Source organism: Maylandia zebra, linkage group LG3, assembly GCF_041146795.1.
Source record: "Maylandia zebra isolate NMK-2024a linkage group LG3, Mzebra_GT3a, whole genome shotgun sequence".
Classification (NCBI taxonomy): Eukaryota; Metazoa; Chordata; class Actinopteri; order Cichliformes; family Cichlidae; genus Maylandia; species Maylandia zebra.
In genome coordinates, this window is record NC_135169.1 from 34,419,489 (window position 1) to 34,441,896 (window position 22,408).

Here is a 22,408-nt window from a genome sequence, read left to right on the forward strand (position 1 = left end):
GTTGTGTGGGTCAACTTTTCTTGCGAGAGACAGAGAGAGGCGTTGAAAGACTGCTCCAACGGAACTTATTGTTTTCGGAGGAAAACACGAACACGGTGTACAGTCGAGTCTTAATAGCTTACTTACAACTGGGCTCGTCAGGCACTCTTCTTGGCTGAAGTGGTTATTATTATATTTACATGCTTCCAGCCAGTGTTGCCAACTCCTCAGTAAGGAAAATCGCTATTGGCTGTCCTAAAAGTTGCTAGAAGTCGCTAAATGACTTCATCGCCTAATTTGCATAATTGGGCATGCTAATCTAATTGTAACCTATGTTGTTGGAGAGAGAAATAACATCGTGGAAGAGACATAAAGTGAGTAAAAAACATCCTAAATGCATTTAGAGTTTATTTAGAACTACAAATTAAATTTCTTTTAGCAATTATTGTTTTCTTTTAATGTCACAATTCCAACCCTGCTCCTTGGCTTGGATCGGCAAGTGACCCGAAATAGGCACTCTGGTGGAGTTACTTTGTGTGTGTGTGTTTATAAGTAGTTTTAAACCTTGTGATCCACAAAACAGCATAAGAGTAAAAGAGTAAAAGAAGAACTGACTGCGTTACAGCACCCGCTGCTTGTTGAGAGTAAAAGAGATAGCGCTTTCACGTCTTTTTTCAGCGCCTTTTTTTTAGAAAAAAAGTCGCAAATTTTTTAAGCGACTTTTTTTAGACAAAAAATTGCTAAGGAGTCTGAAAACTCGCTAAATATAGTGACAAAGTCGCTAAGTTGGCAACACTACTTCCAGCTCCCGTTTTTCCTCAATGACAACTCGTACCTTTCCACTCCCCTTTTCCTCCCTCCTCGCGCTCACAGACCCATAACGTGTATGGCAGTCCATTCTCCCTGCAACATGGACTACACTGCCCATGATGCTACATTCTTTAGAGCTATGCTTGTAGCATTCTGCCTGTTAGCTTAGCACAACAACAACAACAACAACGAAAAGGCGCTCTCTCACCCAGGAAACACACAGTCGCAGAGAGAGAGAGAGAGAGAGAGAGAGAGAGAGAGAGAGAGAGAGCGTCGCCCTGTAACCATGGCAACCGTAAAGCTGCCGCCTGGAACAACAGAACGTAGCTGTCAAACAAAACCCAAACAGTCCTGACCCGCGACAAAATGAAACAGGAAAGTACAGTGTAATCCATTTATTTCAACAAAGTAACTGTATTCTGAATACCACCTTTTTAAACGGTAACTGTAACGGAATACAGTTACTCATGTTTTGTATTTTAAATACGTAACGGCGGTACATGTATTCCGTTACTCCCCAACACTGCCCATATCTATGGGACTGATTTGTGCTAATAACGCCCATTGTATGGACTGATAACGGCCGAAGCGGGTGAATAAAGTCACCCAGTAGCTAGCTGTGCCATTACCCAGCATACATCACTCCTTCCATAAATGCAATAAACAATACAAAAGTAATAGCCTATAATTAATTTCTCTGCTGTATCTGCTGTTTCTCAGGTAGTTGTTTCCATTATATAATTTATTGTGTTCTGTATACGTCACTACAATGTGATTTCGGAAATATATAAACAGGCTCTTCCGCGGCAATCTCTTGTCGTCAATAAGCAACGTTTAGGGAGCTCTATAGTATTCAATGAGAGGACCCTGCACGTCAATTCTCGACGCGAGAGGGGTACCCTGCGCATCGATAAGTGAAGCAGAGGGAGCCTGACCATGCGTCACACGTTTGACGAGTTGGGAGTGAGAATGTGTTGGACACTGTGGTACCACACGCATCAATTGAAGAATATTGTACTACAGAAAGTAGAGTGTTGATACAAAAGTGTAGAGAAAAAGGCAATTAACAATGGAAGAGAGTCAGGCCATCATAACACTTAAAAATGTAGGTCTTTCCTACAGAGAAATTGCAAAGAAAGTCTGGTGTTAGTGAGTCCAGTTTCCTTCACTATCAAAAGGCACTCAGAAACTGGGGCAAACTCTGACAGGAAGAGATCTGGTAGACCCTAAGTCACAATTGAATCAGAGGAAGCTTCTGGGAGTTAACAGCTTGCGTGATAGGCGGCTCACAGGACAACAGCTTCAAGCACAGTGGTTGCAGTAAGCAAGTCTCAGTTTCAACTGTGAAGAGGAGAATTCAAGCTTATATATATGTGTGTGTGTGTGTGTGTGTGTGTGTGTGTGTGTGTGTGTGTGTGTGTGTGTGTGTGTGTGTACATCTCCCTCTTTTTATTGTTGATTACATGGTATACAGTAAGAGCTTTTTCTTTACTTAATTCAGGGAATTTAAAATAGCAGAAGTAGCTCGTTGACTGGTAGCTCCCCATTTTTGTGGGTTTACGGTTTGGAGCTCTGGGTAGCTCCCCAGCTGGGTCTAGACTGGGTCTAGAGAGTAAGTAGCTCATCCACAGAAGGACTGGTAGCTCCCCTTATGATAAGGGTTCAGGTCAGGAGGGACTATGCGCTTACCTGCTGCTCTCTGGCAGGTAGCTCCATGCCCTCCTGGGTTTTAATTGCACCTTAGAACACACATGCATCAACACTACTATGAGCGGGTGGAGGGAGGTTTGGAGTCTTCTCTCACCCCCGTTCTCTGCGGCCTGCTGGAGTGGGGGGGCTAGGAGGAGTTGGCCGTCCGGCTGCGGTCTGGGGTGTGGGGCCTCCCTCCTGCTGCGGAGTCGGGGCGGTCTGCCTCTCCCCACCGCAGGGAAAAGGGTAACACCACCTGGGTCTGGGTGCGGTTCCCCCCTCCAGGGGCAAGGGTACCTAGACCCGGTTTGTAGAGTACGCTTGGGGAGTGTGACCGTGTATACAGCGTCTCTTTATGTCTGTCTCCACGTCGGTTGAGTGTGAAGTGCACATGAGAGCATGAGGGAGGGAATGGATGTTTGTGTCTGTGTGTGCCTGTATGTTTGTGTCTATATGTCAGGTTGGGTATCAGACGCCACCTCTCTGGGGACATCTCGGGCCTTCCAAGGTTTGGAGGCCTATCTCCACCTACCACCACTTCCCCTGCCGGTGGCGGACTCCCTCAGGTGTCGGTGCGTTGGTGGTTCTTTGTATCTGGGGGTGGGCGTCCGGGTACACACCGGCTCACTCCTTGGCGGCCGCTTATTGGGGCTCGCTCGGGCCATTTCGGAGGTGGGGTGCCCCCGGCCTCTCGGCCTGGGGCTCGGTCACTCAGGCACAGCTGGCTGCCGGCGGAGCTCACGGGCGCGTCGCTGCAACTCCCCCTGGCTTCTGCTCCGCGGCTGCTGAATGAGCCCTTATCTGGGACTCTCCTTAGCTCTTACTGGGACAGTGGCGCAGCTGCCCCTCTGTGGGTCTTCCTTGGTCTCTTGTGTTCTGGGGGCCTCTGGATGTCTGGAGTTTTGATCTCCTCCATACCTGCTTGATACCATAAAGGACAGGGCTGTGGCTCCCCACACTCCCTAGCAGATCATTACATGGAGAAACCTTTGGAATGCAAGCATGCTGATCCACACAGGTATGCACACAGGTGTACACATGGGTATTCACAGAAGCGGACTACAGCTTTCTTGGCTGCTGCCTCAAAGCACACTGTGCGTTGTCTATCCTGCGTGCTGCACAATATCGTTTATTATTTAGTAACTATTGATATCTATGACTAGCTAGTTTATTGTGATGGTGCTTTTTTTTCTATTATTATGTTGCTCTTTGCTGTTTGCTGTCTCCTCTGTTTTTTTTTTCTCCATACAGGTGACCCAGGAGTTTTTTTTGTTTGTTTGTTTTTTCTCTCTTCCTCCCCTTCTCACCGTCTCTTCCCCCCTTTGGTTTTCTTTCTTTCTCTCCCCCTCTTTCTTTCATTCTTTCCCCCTGTCCTATCCCACAGTTATGTCTGTCCCGTTTGCAACTGAAAATAAAATAAATTCATAATTATAATAAAGGTCAACCAAATGGACCAATATGGCAAGGCTATGATGATCCACTTGGTAAAATAAATCCGCTTGGCATCTTTCTTGGCCTCAAGACAACAATTCTGATGGCTATAGATCCAAACGGGACAAAAAAAAAAAAAAAAAGAAAAAAGATAAGGGTTCAGGTCGCGCGAATAGGTGTGAATGTGAATGTGTGTGTATTGTTTTAATTAACGGAGCAAGCTGAATTTTCGCGGTCCAATAAGAGACTGAGCTGCTCCTGCTGTGTTTTTCTTTGACTGCTGTTCACTGACGTGCTGGTGATTTGGGAGAACGGTCGAGTTCCGTCTCGTAAAGTTCACACCGCTTTTGGAAATAGTCCGAAAGTCGAAGGGCGTGTGAGCAACCACTCTCATTTCTAATACCAGCAAAGGTGATAGCAGCTGTATCGTGTATATATTACTTAAACAAAAAATAAGTAAATACATAAATATGATGGGTAATCAAGCAAGTGAAATTAAAACTCACTCCTGCTGACGAGCAGTGGTGAGAAAAGAAAAGTCCAGGTGCCGGACAAAACAGTGTCTATAAATTGAGAAATTTAAGAAAACAAAATATAAACAGTCAGAAGAACAGAACTCAACTGCCAGTTTAGTAAAACCAGAAGACGAGACACTGTGCAGTCCCCACAATCCTTTTAGTAAGCCATCACCCATTCCTGCAGCTGCATCTGCAGCACCACCCATATCAGGAAGAACATAATAATCCCTTATTAAGTGAAAACTAGAGATCAAAGTAGTTTGAAGTAGTTTAAAAGGGTTGAAAACAGACCCCACTGAGTAGATATAAATATACATATATATAAAGTACGAAATAAAGATAAACAAAGGGAAAATTACAGTAGAAATTATCTTTAGAGTATTTGAAATTAATAATAGCAAGGATAACAACCTGTAAAGTGATATTAACAATGAAACACAGTTGGCATGATGACCATGCCCAGAATGTATAAAATGAATATAAAGCAAATAATTCACACGAAAATATTTTTAATAAAATAAATAAGGTATATTAAGGCTATGTCATTGTTCAGCCAAGGACAGTGTGTGAAAAGGTAAATGTCTCCAGCTTGGGAAATGGTGAAACTGCAGATCACCTGAAGCCCTTGATGGATACAAAATAAAATATAAATAATATATTATAATAGAACTGCCTGGTCCGCCATGCAACAGAGAGAACAAATGTGACCGCAGGTTGGGTCTGATATGAGGCAAACAGAAGATCGGTCTAAAAAAGTAGGTGTGGCATCCAGTCGAACTGAGACGGCCAGAACTGAGGGTTGTTGAATGACCTTTATTATTTATTGCAGTGTATCAGACAACGAACAAACGTGTTGAGAGGACAAGCAAATCTGTGCAGATTGGATGAATTCTAAATTATCTGTTTGCTGAATAAGATGATCCTATCATTCTAGAATGACACATTGCTGAGATATAGAGCACACCTATAATAACAACCAATAAGCAAAACCCTGTAGACAACAGCTAAAACTACAGGATTGAGAAGCTGAATTAAATATGTAGACACTGCTAAGCTGATGAGCATGTTACACATTTTCTTTTATTTTTATTTATTTGTTTCTTTTAGAGCAGAAGCTGCATGCTATTAAAAGCCAACATATGCAGACTTCTGCCTTGTTCGGGTGGCAGCATTTTTTTTCTTTTTCTTTTGTGTCCTGACACGTGTATGTCTTTTGTTTTGTTTGATTATTTTGTTGGTTTTGGAAACGAATTTAAACGAACTTGTGACAATACTTGAGAATCACAGTGACACATAGTGATTAGGCATATGATTGAAAAATGCCTAGGTTTAGAGCTGTGAGCTATGAACTGTGAGCAATGCAGAGTTAAATATATATATATATATATGTATATATATATATATATATATATATATATATATATATATATATATATATATATATATAAATGGAAAACAACCCTAACTTCAAAGTTTGAAATGTGTGAGATGCATGAATTGTTTGAAAAACTAGAAATTATCTAAAAATGCCTTAAGTGAAAATGTAGTGTTGCATCTATAGAGAAGAGAAAAAAAGAAGCATTCTGTAACTTAAAAATAAGGCTGACGTGTTGACAATAGACTAAGAGACTCATTTGCAGGTGGCTATCAGGAACAGAGAGGAAAGCAAGGTCACAGACACCAAGGCTGTAGACAGCCACGCAGAGACAGCAGATAAAATAGAGACAACGCCTGCTAGAACCGTGGAGAGGAAGGTCACTTCACACGAGATTGTAGGAGTAGGCCACAGAGAAATAATACAAAACAGTTTTGAGGCAGCCATTTAAGAACTTACAGTTTTCAAAGGACAAATTAGTTGTAAAGTCAGCTTCAGGCCACACAACTGTAGAACAATTAACTGCCCCTTTAGAACTAGTACATACAGCAAGTGGCCGCAGGTGCTTTATTAAATGCATATATGACCCGTTGTGTCCAGTAAATTTGCTACAGGCCGGAATTGTGTAGGTTACGCAGTGACCACAGACAATATGATAATAGAAGCAAAACCATGTGAGATGCACAAAGACAAGCGAATAAACATACATACAGACAGCCAGTATGTTTTCTCTGCTGTGCATCATTTTGCAAAAAATTGGCAAAACAGAGGAATGATTACATCAACCGGAAAACCGGATCAGCATGCCAACCTCTTACAACACCTACTGATTGTAATACATTTACCACAACAACTCGCATTATGTAAATGTGCAGCACACAAAACTGATGGCTCTTTCATTTCTAGAGGCAACAACTTTGCTGACAGAGCAGCAAAACAGGCGGCACAAATGCCAAACACTACAGTGATGGCAGTGCACACACATCAGATTCCACTGGATGTGTTGAAAAATGAACAAAAAGCAGCAAGCACAGCAGAGCAGGCAAAATGGCTAAAACACAGTGCAGTTCTGACAAACGACTTAATGATGCGTTATGGCAAGCCAGTGTTGCCAAAATCTCTCCACAAAACAGCAGCATTAGTGACACATGGCTGTACGCATCTGTCAACGGGGGGAATGACCAGTATTGTCAACTCTCATTTCTACACTGTAAATTTTGAAACCTCAGCAAAGCAATTTGTCAGAACGTGCATGACGTGTCAAAAATATAATGCTCAGGGAAACCTGAGACCAAAAAGAGGCCGTTTTCCCACTCCACCTTATCCTTTTCACACATATGGATTTTATTGAGCTAAGCGAATGTCGAGGGTCGAAATACGCCCTAGTGGTTATAGATGTGTTCTCAAAGTGGCCGGAAATTTACCCAGTGAAAAAGGCAGATGCAATTTCAGTAGCAAAATGCCTGTGCAATCACTTCATACCCACATATGGCATCCCAGCTTTGATACGATCAGACAACGGCACTCATTTTGTAAATGATGTCATCACTAAGGTCTCTGAAGCACTCGGTTTCAGCATAAAACACCATTGTGCATATCACCCACAAAGTGCAGGCCTTGTAGAGAGAACTAACGGCACCATAAAACAAAGGCTCAGGAAGTGCATGGCAGAAACAGGAAGGCCGTGGCCTGAATGTTTGGGTTTAGTGAAAATGTGGATGCGCTTAACGCAAGGCTCCCAGAAACTAACTCCATTCGAAATCATTCATGGCAGGCCATTCCCACTGCCCATCACCAGTGAACCAATAGACAAATCAATCAGAGAAACCACATTAGCAGAATGGATGTCTAAGTTGTTGGAAAACAAAGAGATAATTGTACATAATCAACAACCTGATGATGTCTCTCTAGTGTCTTGCAGACTACAGCCCGGTGACTGGGTTCTGATCAAGGTGCTCCAAAGGAAAAACTGGAGCTCACCAAGGTGGGAGGGACCATACCAAGTTCTTCTCACTACACCCACCGCTTGCAAAATAGCGGAACGACCATCCTGGATCCATCAAAGCCACTGCAGGAGAGTAAGTGAAGCCATCTAAACTCAGCCGACACAGGCTCGCCCAATTGTTGTGATCCTGCTCGGTGGAGGGATCAGCCTTTCTGGCCGAGAGTTCTACTCACAACAGGAGGGTGTGTTCTGTTGTCATGAGGTGTTGGCTGCTTATCACTGCAGCGGGCTTGACCCTGGCCGGGCTCCTCATCTTTGTGTCCGTGAGGGACAACAAGTCACGTCATATGAAGGAAAGGCAGACACCATATGACAAAGGAAAGCACACCAAGTTTCCCCATGGCTACGCTACTAATTTCTGGTGGCAGTTTATGAACACTACAGCTCACTTGAATAATAAAACTGCCTGCTATGTATGTGCCCATATGCCCCTATCCTCGCAGACGTCTGGCCTATGGCCATACAGCATACCGGAAGATCGCAGTTGGTGCCTGTTGGGCCTGGCAACGCATCCAGGCTACGGTACTCTTTGGTCCAAGGCCAACTACAGCATCCCAGCAAACGCAACCTGGAGGTCATCGTCACTCACGAATGTGAACTGTTCCGGACAGACCAACTTACTGACCTGGCCCCAAGTCTCAGACCCACTGCCTGATGTCATTCTACTAAACAAACTGAGCGCAGCGCAACTGCCAGTATGTGTGATGAACAATGGATCGCGGGCAGTGGGGGAGCTGCCTACTCACCTGTGTAAATACATATACACTTTCTGCCCACCAAAGAATGAGAGGAAGTGTATGGCATGTTCAATCAATGCAACCTGTGCCAGAAACACGACGCTGATGAGCCTCAACTGTCGCTCCAACTACAGCTACCAGATGCCACTACAAACAAAGACTCAGTAACAGACAGGATGTGCACGGACAGCACCCAGCAGTAGAGGAACCAGAGTTTTGGCCGACTGGTACTTCCTATGTGGCAATAAGGCTTATCTGTCGCTCCCTGATGAGAGATGGGGGGGGGGGGGGGTTGTGCGCCCTGGTGCAATTATCAGATCACGTCTTCTTCATGCAAAGTATTGAACACCACCCCAGCAGCCGACGGAGACGTGAGGTGGACATCGCCTCACCCAATTCTTTTGGAATCACAGTGGACACTGGAGTGCCGGGAGAGTTTCGCATCTGGGGAGGAGGAGTGAAGTTTTTGCAGAGCTTGATCCCCAGCATTGGAGTAGCCGAGGTGCGGGACCATGTGGAGATCAACCGATATGCTCTGTTACGACACATCAACTTGACTAAGACCCTGGGAACGAACGGCCTTAGCAGGAGAACAGAAGGCCATCAGAATGATGGTACTGCAGAACAGATTGACTCTAGATCTGCTGACAGCATCACAAGGAGGAGTTTGCAAGCTGGTCGGGGAGACATGTTGCACGTTTATCCCTGATGGATACGAAGCTAGAGGAGACATTTATGAAGCTTTGCAGAATTTGACCGTTCTGCAGAAATATGTCACTGACCACACCTCTGGAGCAGCTACACCACAAGGCTGGCTGGACTGGTTATTTGGCGGCTCGTGGTTGGCTGCTGTAGCAAAGCCGTTTTCTTTCTGGGTTTCATCATGGTGGCACTGCTCATATTAGTGTTGTGTGTGGTGCCATGTCTAAGAGTAATGATTTCAAAGATGATAACAACTACAATGACTGCTTATGTTGCTGTGCCTCAAGAAGAACAGCATCCCGTTGCAATGCTGTTAGAGGAGAACCTGTAATAGCTGCTAATAAATGACGTGGTGATTAAAAATGACTTGTCAAGTGATCATGCACTGATTAACACATTAGTAGCTTATGCAGGTACAACATAAGGTTTATATTCTTTTTCTTTTTATTCTTTTCTTTTTTGTAGTTTTAGTTTTACTGTATTTTCCTTCATTCTTTTATTCCTTTATTGTTTTATTCTTTTACCACATGATTTACACTTCTAGTATGCTGACATTTGAAGAATTAAAAATTGCTACAGATACTTAATATTTCAGACAATTGTTGTACACATTTAAAATAAGTTAAAAGAGGAGGGAATGTTAGAGGAAAAATGATGTTTCTTTACCTTCTTTTAAATGTACAAAGATACCCTTTGTCTGTGCTTAGATTAGTTTAGAAGTGTCTTTTAGACTTTCCCAGCAAGGACATATTGTTTTATCTTTCCTAGCTCTCTGCTGACTAGACTAGCACCATATATGGAGTTGTTTTATTTTATCTGTTTATTATTTTCTTATCCTGTTCTCACTGTCTCTGTGCTCTGTGCCTATAAAAAATGCCAAGCCACTGTTCATGGTGTGAGTTGTTCTCAGCAGCTCACCCGTGTACACGTTTAGCAAAGAAAGTAACTTTGTCTCATTGTGTCTTTATTTCTCCTGGGTTTTTTGCAGAGTTTTCTCCCAACAGTCATGAAGTCTCTCCTGTTGAAAAATTATTATTTTTAACAGACAAAGAGGTACCTGTGAAGATATTTTATAAGGCTTTATATTCTGTACTTTTAGTGATGTCACAGAGGCTTAAAGGCACATGGGAAAAGGAGTTAGGTATAGCAATTGATGATGAAGAGTGGAAAGATGTCTGGAGTTATACCAAATCAATCTCAGTTTGTAATCGTACCAAAGCAATACAAATCATACACAGAATGCATATATCCATATTTTGCAGACATCAATATAATCCTACCCTTTCACCCAATGTGCCTCAAATGTAAGACAGAAATTGGTACCCTAACTCACAGCTTCTGGTCATGTTTGAAATTGCAAGAATATTGGTCTAATGTGTTATCTGAAACGGAGAAGATTTTCGGTTGTGAATTGGAGATGGACCCTCTGTCTCTCATACTGGGCCTCCCCAGCCGGCGATTAATATCCAAGAATAATAGGTGATTGTACTGTGTTCTCACCTATGCGGCAAGGAAGAATATACTACTCCAATGGATTTATGAAAAAGCACCAACTATTAAGGGTTGGCAAAGAGTAGTGTTGGATTTAGTGCCATTGGAATATCTTACATGTATACTGCACTCAAAAACAGACCAATTCTTTAAGGTGTGGGAACCATACTTGAATTATGTGGAACCTGATGTTTCTAATATTATGTTACAAGGATTCTCTTGAGTGTTCAAACTGCAACGTACTACTGGGACCACAGGTATTGTATTGTATTGTATTCTCTCTTTATTTATTTTTAGATGGAACTGAGCTGGTGACCTGGGGCCCGTTCTTCGTACCTCGCTAAGTAAGTTAGCTGGATTAGATTGTTGACGATTTCGCGTGATCTTGGATCGTTCTGTTCCCCGAAGCTCATCCGGGACTTGCTGTCATAGCAACAGAGCCGTAAGCGTAAACCTGCTCGGGAGCAGGTTTACTTTATGTAAACAGGATTAGATTGCGGCCACGCAAGTATGTCCGCTTCATTTATACGAAAGCAACAGCGATATTTGACCACTGTTTCACCATAAATAAATAACATCAATGTAACTAAAGATAATGCTGCACTTGATCCTTGTATTGATGTCACACAGATACATACAGGTCATTTCCTAAAAAAGGGAAATGTACTATTAACATTCTATTACATGTATGTGATTATTACAGATGTAATTCATATTTCAGAGTAGTAATTGTAAATTACTTCGTGTAATTAAGATGAGAGACCACGGCTATAAAAGCGAAGGTGGATTTGGGAAGTCTGTCACAGCCATGTCCTGTCTGTATACGCGAGCCACCCATTGCGGAAGGTGCAAGATTGATAAGGAGAGTCCTCAGAATTCAGCGTATATTGCGGGATAGACAGGATCCTTTAGCTCAGCGCGACAGTGTGCTCATTGAGAGATATCGATATTCCTGTGAGGGTATTATTTACTTAACCAACTTGTTGACGAGGGGGTGCAGGACCACCACCTGTCGTTTTTTTGCTCTGCCCTTTTCTTGGTTGCTGTTATGAACAAACTAACAGAGTATTACAGGCCAGTATTACCTTGCCAAGAGACGAAAAGCAATATAAGAGATAAATATTACCATTCTGTAGAATACTCCTGTATTTCACTTTTACTTGTTCCCATGTTCTTGTGGGTCCTGTTGTGGCTCTAATGTGAAAGGGGATATAATATAATATAACATATTATAATATAATATAATGCCATATAATATTGGACAATATAGTGTCATATGATAGATCTACCCTACCGCCTACTGGTGTTGGCCAGAGGGGCCGATGGCGCGATATGGCAGCCTGGCTTCTGTCAGTCTGTCCCAGGGCAGCTGTGGCTACAACCGTAGCTGCTTCCACCAGTGTGTGAATGTGAGAGTGAATGAATAGTGGCATCGTAAAGCGCTTTGGGTGCCTTGGAAAGCGCTATATGAACCCAATCCATTATTATTATTATTATTAAATTACCTACGAGTTTGATTTGTCAGCAACTTTCTGCCAGCCCTCTCTCCTTGCTTTTGCAGCCTTTGCAGTGTTCCCTTGCGTTTTAATTAAACTCTGAAACTCCTGAAATCCCTCACTCATGAGTTCTTGCTCTGCTGCCGGAAAATACCGAGCGCGCTCCTTCGACATTTTCGCCGACCAATCATCGGGTTGCCGATCAATGTTTCTACTATCGATGCGTAGCCCCTTTTACGACACCCAGTGATGTCACATTACTGCGTCCAGCTGTACTAATCGTCAACGGCAGGTGTGTTCGGGGAACCGGATTAGCGAGCTCAATGTTAGCGCGATGGTTTGGTCTTGGATGTGTCATTTGATCTTGGATGTAGTGAGCGACGTACGAAGAACGGGCCCCTGTGCTTAGTTATCAGTCTGTTTGTTTTTGTTTGTTTGTTTGTTTTTATTTACTTTTGGTTCTGAATTGTACACTTTCCTATGTTATGTAATTATGTACTATTTGTGAAAACAGAAAAAACTAATAAAAAAATATAATATAATATAAACCCAAGAAAGAGGAGGGAGACGAGGAACCATCATGGAAGGACAGGCCCCTGCACAGTATGTACCACCGGCAGATAGAGGAGGTGGCTGATATCCAGAAATCCTACCAGTGGCTGGACAAAGCTGGACTGAAAGACAGCACAGAGGCACTAATCATGGCAGCACAAGAACAAGCTCTGAGCACAAGATCCATAGAGGCTGGGGTCTATCACACCAGGCAAGACCCCAGGTGCAGGCTGTGTAAAGATGCCCCAGAGACAATCCAGCACATAACAGCAGGGTGCAAGATGCTAGCAGGCAAGGCATACATGGAACGCCATAACCAAGTGGCCGGCATAGTGTACAGGAACATCTGTGCCGAGTATAACCTGGAAGTCCCGAGGTCAAAATGGGAGATGCCCCCAAGGGTGGTGGAGAATGACCGAGCTAAGATCCTGTGGGACTTCCAGATACAGACGGACAAAATGGTGGTGGCTAACCAACCGGACATAGTGGTGGTAGACAAACAGAAGAAGATGGCCGTAGTGATCGATGTAGCGGTTCCGAATGACAGCAATATCAGGAAGAAGGAACACGAGAAGCTGGAGAAATACCAAGGGCTCAGAGAAGAGCTCGAGAGGATGTGGAGGGTGAAGGTAACGGTGGTCCCCGTGGTAATCGGAGCACTAGGTGCGGTGACTCCCAAGCTAGGCGAGTGGCTCCAGCAGATCCCAGGAACAACATCGGAGATCTCTGTCCAGAAGAGCGCAGTCCTGGGAACAGCTAAGATACTGCGCAGGACCCTCAAGCTCCCAGGCCTCTGGTAGAGGACCCGAGCTTGAAGGATAAACCGCCCGCAGGGGCGTGCTGGGTGTTTTTTTTTTTATATATATACATATATATATACATTTAAAGAATTAATTTAAACTAATTATTAAATTTTTTGTTTTGTAGAAATCTAAAAGTAAAACTATATGAAAACAATGACTTTATTCAGAGCCTGGAAAGTACCTGATCCAACAGGCTGCAACACCACCCATTAAGCGACTGTCCGGAGTGACGGCATGGCCGCAGGACATCTCTGCTCTGAGACCCTGGTCTCCTTCCACTGGAGCTGAGAGGAACAACAATAAGCGCAGACAGTGAACTCAACAGTGTGGAAAAGCCTGCCCGGTATTAAAGAGAACCTACTTTGCGCAAAGACTTCGACCCCAGAAATTTAGCACAAAAGTAAAATTTGTGTATGAAATACTACTCCATTTGGTTTAATTGGGATAACCAGTGCATTTGTTATAATAATTCCAAATCAAATTATGCACAGTTATTAAAAAGAGCAGAATTAAGGGGCTTCAGTGATGATTAGGCTACTAAATAGTTTTCTTATATATGTAGCGGATCCAGATCATCGGGCCTGTTGACGAATTTCTGGGTCGTGTCTCTGGGGTCGTATTGTTTCTCTTCGGTCATTTTAGCTCAGAAACTTTCCGTCCTCTCCGTGGATAAACAATCTGTGTCTGCAGTAAGTGAAGGGAAAACCGAGCGTTGACAGCACCATAATTTTAAACTTTGACTTCCTCCTGCAGTTACCAGAAGTCACGTGAAACAGCGCTCTGTAACAGGTCTGTGTTCTTGTATCTTTATTTCACTTTATTTACTCTTTTGCGCTGATGATGAGGACAGCAGTTAATTAAAGCTTTTTTTTAATGTTTTAAAGAATTATTTAATGCTAATAAATAATAGTGATAAAAATAAACAAATACGTTATTGCACAGTGGCGTTTATAGAGAGTTTTTTGCAGCACTGACTTTTAATAAAATGCGTAGGAGAAGCGAACAGCTGGTAAACAAACACGCCCACTCATCATGAACTGGTATATCAGGTGATTTCCAGCTATGATTGAGTGTCCAATAAGGGAATGCATTTACACACTGAACAATTGAGTATGTAAATGGTGAGTGATGCACAGCACAGGCACTATAATGTAGACAATGGTAAGCTGCTTCTCATAAACACCGTTTTAAGATTGTTAACATGTATTTGTTTTTCATTGGTTTGTTTTTACAAAAAAAAACCCTGAATTTGCATTTTGTAGAGGAAATCTAATATATCAAACCCATTTTTATAGTGCTGTGTAAAACTGAAAAAGAAAAAGAAGAGGCACGAGTGGTAAAAACAATCATTTAGATGAAAGTGAAAGTATACTCAGCCCTGTAACGTCAGACCCAGAAGTACCTTGTTAGCGTCCGCAGCAGAAGCGGGGGGAGCGCACAGAATGGGGAAGCTGTACCAGGTCGTCGTTTCTGGAGTAAGGGGTGGGAAGGTGACCGTCGACCTGAGCAACACCGAGGAGCAGTTCAAGAGCATGACAGTGGAGCAGCTGAGGGAAAAAATAAGACAGAAGTTTCCAGAAACTGCAGGTAAATACAAAGAGAAGTGAAACACTCATAATTTACGTTGTATTAGCCTACATTATTGTCCTTTGAAAATATATTTAATTTGTTGTGGCGGATCAAGACTTAGATTTCTTGCTCGCGGAAGAGTATAATATATTTAAAGTAAGCACTGGGGCTAATGATGATCCAAAGAAAAGGAAGCTACATTATGAAGCTTTGTTTATTTATTTTGAATTTTGCTATAGATTCATTTAATTATTTAGTTTAGTAAAGTGAACCGTTAACGCAGAAAAAGTAGAAACTGTCACGGTCTGGGGGGCAGACCGTGGGGGATGTTGGAGAAAGGACCCAAACGCTGGACTAGTGGAATGAACAGTGGGTTTATTTACAGTGAGGTAAATGTACACCACACATAAATCTCCAAAAGTGCTCCCTCGACTCCCGTGACGTGTCTTCTCCCAAGTGCTGGTATCCCGTGCTCTCTGTGCCTACGCACACCCTGTGACTGCGGTCAAGTGAGCCCTCACTTACGAAGTCGCAGTCAAGCTAGCCGCCCCGCCAGCCGCACCGAAAATGTGGTTGCACTACTCTTACGTATATTACGGTATGGGTGAAAACCGGCTTAGAAACGCAGTGTTTTGTGTCCTGACACTATTTTACTTCACAATCCACTCCCATTTTTAGTGTATCTCCACTTTCCCCCCTGTGATCCACAGCCCAAATTACTGTATGATTCAGAGAAAATTAACAATAAAATTTACCCAATTTACTCAACTATACTTTTAATGTCCTCATCTTTGACCTCAGATTACAGGAAAACTATAAGAGGTGACGCAGATATTTCACTGGATTCTGACTCTAGGCTGTCGCCACTCTTCACCCTGTGATCCACAGCCAAAATTACTGTACGGATTTTGAGAAAATTCATAGCAAAATCTTCCCATTGTGCTTTACTGTACTCCACATATTAACATCTTTGAGCTCCGATTACAGGAAAACTGTAAGAGGTGACACAGATATTTCACTGGATTCTGACTCTGGGGGACCCCCACTCTGCACCCTGTGATCCACAGCAAAAATTACTGTATGGATTTTGAGAAAATTCATAGCAAAATCTTCCCATTTTGCTTTACTGTACTCTACATATTGACATCTTTGGCCTCAGATTACAGGAAAACTATAAGAGGTGACGCAGATATCTCACTGGATTCTGACTCTAGGCTGTCGCCACTCTTCACCCTGTGATCCACAGCCAAAATTACTGTACGGTTTTTGAGAAAATTGATAGTAAACTTTGCACAATTTACTCTACTGTACTTTTAATATCCTCGTCTTTAACCTCAGATTACAGGAAAACTGTAAGAGGTGACGCAGATATTTCACTGGATTATGACTCTGGGTGACCCCCACTCTGCACCCTGTGATCCACAGCAAAAATTACTGTATGGATTTTGAGAAAATTCATAGCAAAATCTTCCCATTTTGCTTTACTGTACTCTACATATTGACATCTTTGGCCTCAGATTACAGGAAAACTATAAGAGGTGACGCAGATATCTCACTGGATTCTGACTCTAGGCTGTCGCCACTCTTCACCCTGTGATCCACAGCCAAAATTACTGTACGGTTTTTGAGAAAATTGATAGTAAACTTTGCACAATTTACTCTACTGTACTTTTAATATCCTCGTCTTTAACCTCAGATTACAGGAAAACTGTAAGAGGTGACGCAGATATTTCACTGGATTATGACTCTGGGTGACCCCCACTCTGCACCCTGTGATCCACAGCAAAAATTACTGTATGGATTTTGAGAAAATTCATAGCAAAATCTTCCCATTTTGCTTTACTGTACTCTACATATTGACATCTTTGGCCTCAGATTACAGGAAAACTATAAGAGGTGACGCAGATATCTCACTGGATTCTGACTCTAGGCTGTCGCCACTCTTCACCCTGTGATCCACAGCCAAAATTACTGTACGGTTTTTGAGAAAATTGATAGTAAACTTTGCACAATTTACTCTACTTTACTCTATATATTCTCATTTTTGAGCTCAGATTACAGGAAAACTATAAGAGGTGACGCAGATATCTCACTGGATTCTGACTCTGGGTGACCCCCACTCTGCATGCTGTCATCCACAGCCAAAATTACTGTACAGTTTTTGAGAAATTCATGGTAAAATCTTCCCATTTTGCATTACTGTACTCTACATATTGACATCTTTGAGCTCCGATTACAGGAAAACTGTAAGAGGTGACGCAGATATTTCACTGGATTCTGAATCTAGGCCATCTCCACTCTTCACCATGTGATCCACAGCCAAAATTACTGTACGGTTTTTGAGAAAATTGATAGTAAACTTTGCACAATTTACTCTACTGTACTCTATATATTCTCATCTTTGATCTTAGATTACAGGAAAACTGTAAGAGGTGACACAGATATTTCACTGGATTCTGACTCTGGGGGACCCCCACTCTGCACCCTGTGATCCACAGCAAAAATTACTGTATGGATTTTGAGAAAATTCATAGCAAAATCTTCCCATTTTGCTTTACTGTACTCTACATATTGACATCTTTGGCCTCAGATTACAGGAAAACTATAAGAGGTGACGCAGATATCTCACTGTATTCTGACTCTAGGCTGTCGCCACTCTTCACCCTGTGATCCACAGCCAAAATTACTGTACGGTTTTTGAGAAAATTGATAGTAAACTTTGCACAATTTACTCTACTGTACTTTTAATATCCTTGTCTTTAACCTCAGATTACAGGAAAACTGTAAGAGGTGACGCAGATATTTCACTGGATTATGACTCTGGGTGACCCCCACTCTGCACCCTGTGATCCACAGCAAAAATTACTGTATGGATTTTGAGAAAATTCATAGCAAAATCTTCCCATTTTGCTTTACTGTACTCTACATATTGACATCTTTGAGCTCCGATTACAGGAAAATTGTAAGAGGTGACGCAGATATTTCACTGGATTCTGACTCTAGGCTGTCGCCACTCTTCACCCTGTGATCCACAGCCAAAATTACTGTACGGTTTTTGAGAAAATTGATAGTAAACTTTGCACAATTTACTCTACTGTACTCTATATATTCTCATCTTTGATCTTAGATTACAGGAAAACTGTAAGAGGTGACACAGATATTTCACTGGATTCTGACTCTGGGGGACCCCCACTCTGCACCCTGTGATCCACAGCAAAAATTACTGTATGGATTTTGAGAAAATTCATAGCAAAATCTTCCCATTTTGCTTTACTGTACTCTACATATTGACATCTTTGGCCTCAGATTACAGGAAAACTATAAGAGGTGACGCAGATATCTCACTGTATTCTGACTCTAGGCTGTCGCCACTCTTCACCCTGTGATCCACAGCCAAAATTACTGTACGGTTTTTGAGAAAATTGATAGTAAACTTTGCACAATTTACTCTACTGTACTTTTAATATCCTTGTCTTTAACCTCAGATTACAGGAAAACTGTAAGAGGTGACGCAGATATTTCACTGGATTATGACTCTGGGTGACCCCCACTCTGCACCCTGTGATCCACAGCAAAAATTACTGTATGGATTTTGAGAAAATTCATAGCAAAATCTTCCCATTTTGCTTTACTGTACTCTACATATTGACATCTTTGAGCTCCGATTACAGGAAAATTGTAAGAGGTGACGCAGATATTTCACTGGATTCTGACTCTAGGCTGTCGCCACTCTTCACCCTGTGATCCACAGCCAAAATTACTGTACGGATTTTGAGAAAATTCATAGCAAAATCTTCCCATTGTGCTTTACTGTACTCCACATATTAACATCTTTGAGCTCTGATTACAGGAAAACTGTAAGAGGTGACACAGATATTTCACTGGATTCTGACTCTGGGGGACCCCCACTCTGCACCCTGTGATCCACAGCAAAAATTACTGTATGGATTTTGAGAAAATTCATAGCAAAATCTTCCCATTTTGCTTTACTGTACTCTACATATTGACATCTTTGGCCTCAGATTACAGGAAAACTGTAAGAGGTGACGCAGATATCTCACTGTATTCTGACTCTAGGCTGTCGCCACTCTTCACCCTGTGATCCACAGCCAAAATTACTGTACGGTTTTTGAGAAAATTGATAGTAAACTTTGCACAATTTACTCTACTGTACTTTTAATATCCTCGTCTTTAACCTCAGATTACAGGAAAACTGTAAGAGGTGACGCAGATATTTCACTGGATTATGACTCTGGGTGACCCCCACTCTGCACCCTGTGATCCACAGCAAAAATTACTGTACGGATTTTGAGAAAATTGATATTAAAATCTTCCCATTTTGCTTCACTGTACTCTACATATTGACATCTTTGAGCTCCGATTACAGGAAAACTGTAAGAGGTGACGCAGATATTTCACTGGATTCTGACTCTAGGCTGTCGCCACTCTTCACCCTGTGATCCACAGCCAAAATTACTGTACGGTTTTTGAGAAAATTGATAGTAAACTTTGCACAATTTACTCTACTGTACTTTTAATATTCTCATCTTTGACCTCAGATTACAGGAAAACTATAAGAGGTGACGCAGATATCTCACTGGATTATGACTCTGGGTGACCCCCACTCTGCACCCTGTGATCCACAGCCAAAATTACTGTACGGATTTCTGATAAAATTAAATCCTATTCCATTACCAAACAAAATGAGTTCATTGAAGTATTTGCTTAACTACAAGAAATGTCTTTCCACACACAATTTAAATTTTTCAAAATGTCATTCACACACCACCTCAAGTATCAACTTCAGTTTTAGACATTATTTATTCAGTGCTTAATCACAACAATAGTCAACTTAAGGCACTTACATAATAAGTTAAACCTTACAATAATACATACAGAGAAAAACCCAACAATCATATGACCCCCTATGAGCAACAGTGGGAAGGAAAAACTCCCTTTTAACAGCAAGAAACCTCCGGCAGAACCAGGCTCAGGGAGGGGCGGCCATCTGCCTCAACCGGTCAGGGTGAGAAATTACATTTCTCAGATTACTGATTTCTCATATTACTACTACACAGTTTAGATACACTCAACAAAAATATAAACGCAACACCTTTGTTACTGCTCCCATTCCTCATGGGATGGACATAGAGACCGAAAATTCATTCCAGATACACAATATAACCATCCCTCCCAAACAGTGGTCACAAATCAGTCCAAATGTGTGGTAGTGGGCACATCTGCCATATTGAGATAATCCATCCCACCTCACAGGTGTGCCACATCAGGATGCTGATCTGACATCATGAGTAGTGCACAGGTGTACCTCAGACTGCCCACAACAAAAGGCCACCCTGGAATGTGCAGTTTTGTCTCACAGCAAAATGCCACAGATGCCACAAGCAATGAGGGAGCGTGCAATTGGCATGCTGACAGCAGGAATGTCAACCAGATCTGTCGCCCGTGCATTGAATGTTCATTTCTCAACCATAAGCCGTCTCCACAGGCGTTTCAGAGAATATGGCAGCACATCCAACCGGCCTCACAACCGCAGACCTCGTGTAACCACACCAACCCAGGACCTCCACATCCAGCAGGTTCACCTCCAAGATCGTCTGAGACCAGCCACCCAGACAGCTGCTGGAACAATTGGTTTGCACAACCAAACAATTTCTGCACAAACTGTCAGAAACCGTCTCAGGGACGCTCAACTGCATGCCCGTCGTCCTCATCGGGGTCTTGACCTGACTCCAGCTCGTCGCCGTAACAGACTTGTGTGGGCAAATGCTCACATTCGATGGCATCTGGCACGTTGGAGAGGTGTGCGCTTCACGGATGAATCATGGTTCACATTGTTCAGGGCAGATGGCAGCTGAGAATGTCCCAGTTCTTGCATGGCCAGCATACTCACCGGACATGTCACCCATTGAGCATGTTCGGGATGTGCTTGACCGGCGTATACGACAGCGTGTACCAGTTCCCACGAATATCCAACAACCTCGCACAGCCATTGAAGTGGAGTGGACCAACATTCCAAAGGCCACAATTGACAATCTGATAGACTCCATGCGACGATGTGTTGCACTGCATGAGGCAAATGGTGGTCACACCAGATACTGACCGGTTCTGGGTCCCCAGACCCCCAATAGCGCAAAAAACTGCACATTCCAGGGTGGCCTTTTGTTGTGGGCAGTCTGAGGTACACCTGTGCACTACTCATGATGTCAGATCAGCATCCTGATGTGGCACACCTGTGAGGTGGGATGGATTATCTCAATATGGCAGATGTGCCCACTACCACACATTTGGACTGATTTGTGACCACTGTTTGGGAGGGATGGTTATATTGTGTATCTGGAATGAATTTTCGGTCTCTACGTCCATCCCATGGGGAATGGGAGCAGTAACAAAGGTGTTGCGTTTATATTTTTGTTGAGTGTATCTAAACTGTGTAGTAGTAATATGAGAAATCAGTAATCTGAGAAATGTAATTTCTCACCCTGACCGGTTGAGGCAGATGGCCGCCCCTCCCTGAGCCTGGTTCTGCCGGAGGTTTCTTGCTGTTAAAAGGGAGTTTTTCCTTCCCACTGTTGCTCATAGGGGGTCATATGATTGTTGGGTTTTTCTCTGTATGTATTATTGTAAGGTTTAACTTATTATGTAAGTGCCTTAAGTTGACTATTGTTGTGATTAAGCACTGAATAAATAATGTCTAAAACTGAAGTTGATACTTGAGGTGGTGTGTGAATGACATTTTGAAAAATTTAAATTGTGTGTGGAAAGACATTTCTTGTAGTTAAGCAAATACTTCAATGAACTCATTTTGTTTGGTAATGGAATAGGATTTAATTTTATCAGAAATCCGTACAGTAATTTTGGCTGTGGATCACAGGGTGCAGAGTGGGGGTCACCCAGAGTCATAATCCAGTGAGATATCTGCGTCACCTCTTATAGTTTTCCTGTAATCTGAGGTCAAAGATGAGAATATTAAAAGTACAGTAGAGTAAATTGTGCAAAGTTTACTATCAATTTTCTCAAAAACCGTACAGTAATTTTTTCTGTGGATCACAGGGTGAAGAGTGGCGACAGCCTAGAGTCATAATCCAGTGAGATATCTGTGTCACCTCTTACAGTTTTCCTGTAATCTGAGCTCAAAGATGTCAATATATAAAGTACAGTAGAGTAAATTGTGCAAAGTTTACTATCAATTTTCTCAAAAACCGTACAGTAATTTTGGCTGTGGATCACAGG

At 42.5% G+C, this 22,408-nt stretch overlaps 1 long non-coding RNA gene across 1 annotated transcript in view; it reads right to left on the reverse strand.

The window, feature by feature from the left end:
* LOC143416498 (uncharacterized) overlaps positions 1-22,408 on the reverse strand; it is a 129,207-nt gene that overhangs the window by 2,276 nt on the left and 104,523 nt on the right. The window lies entirely within an intron of this gene.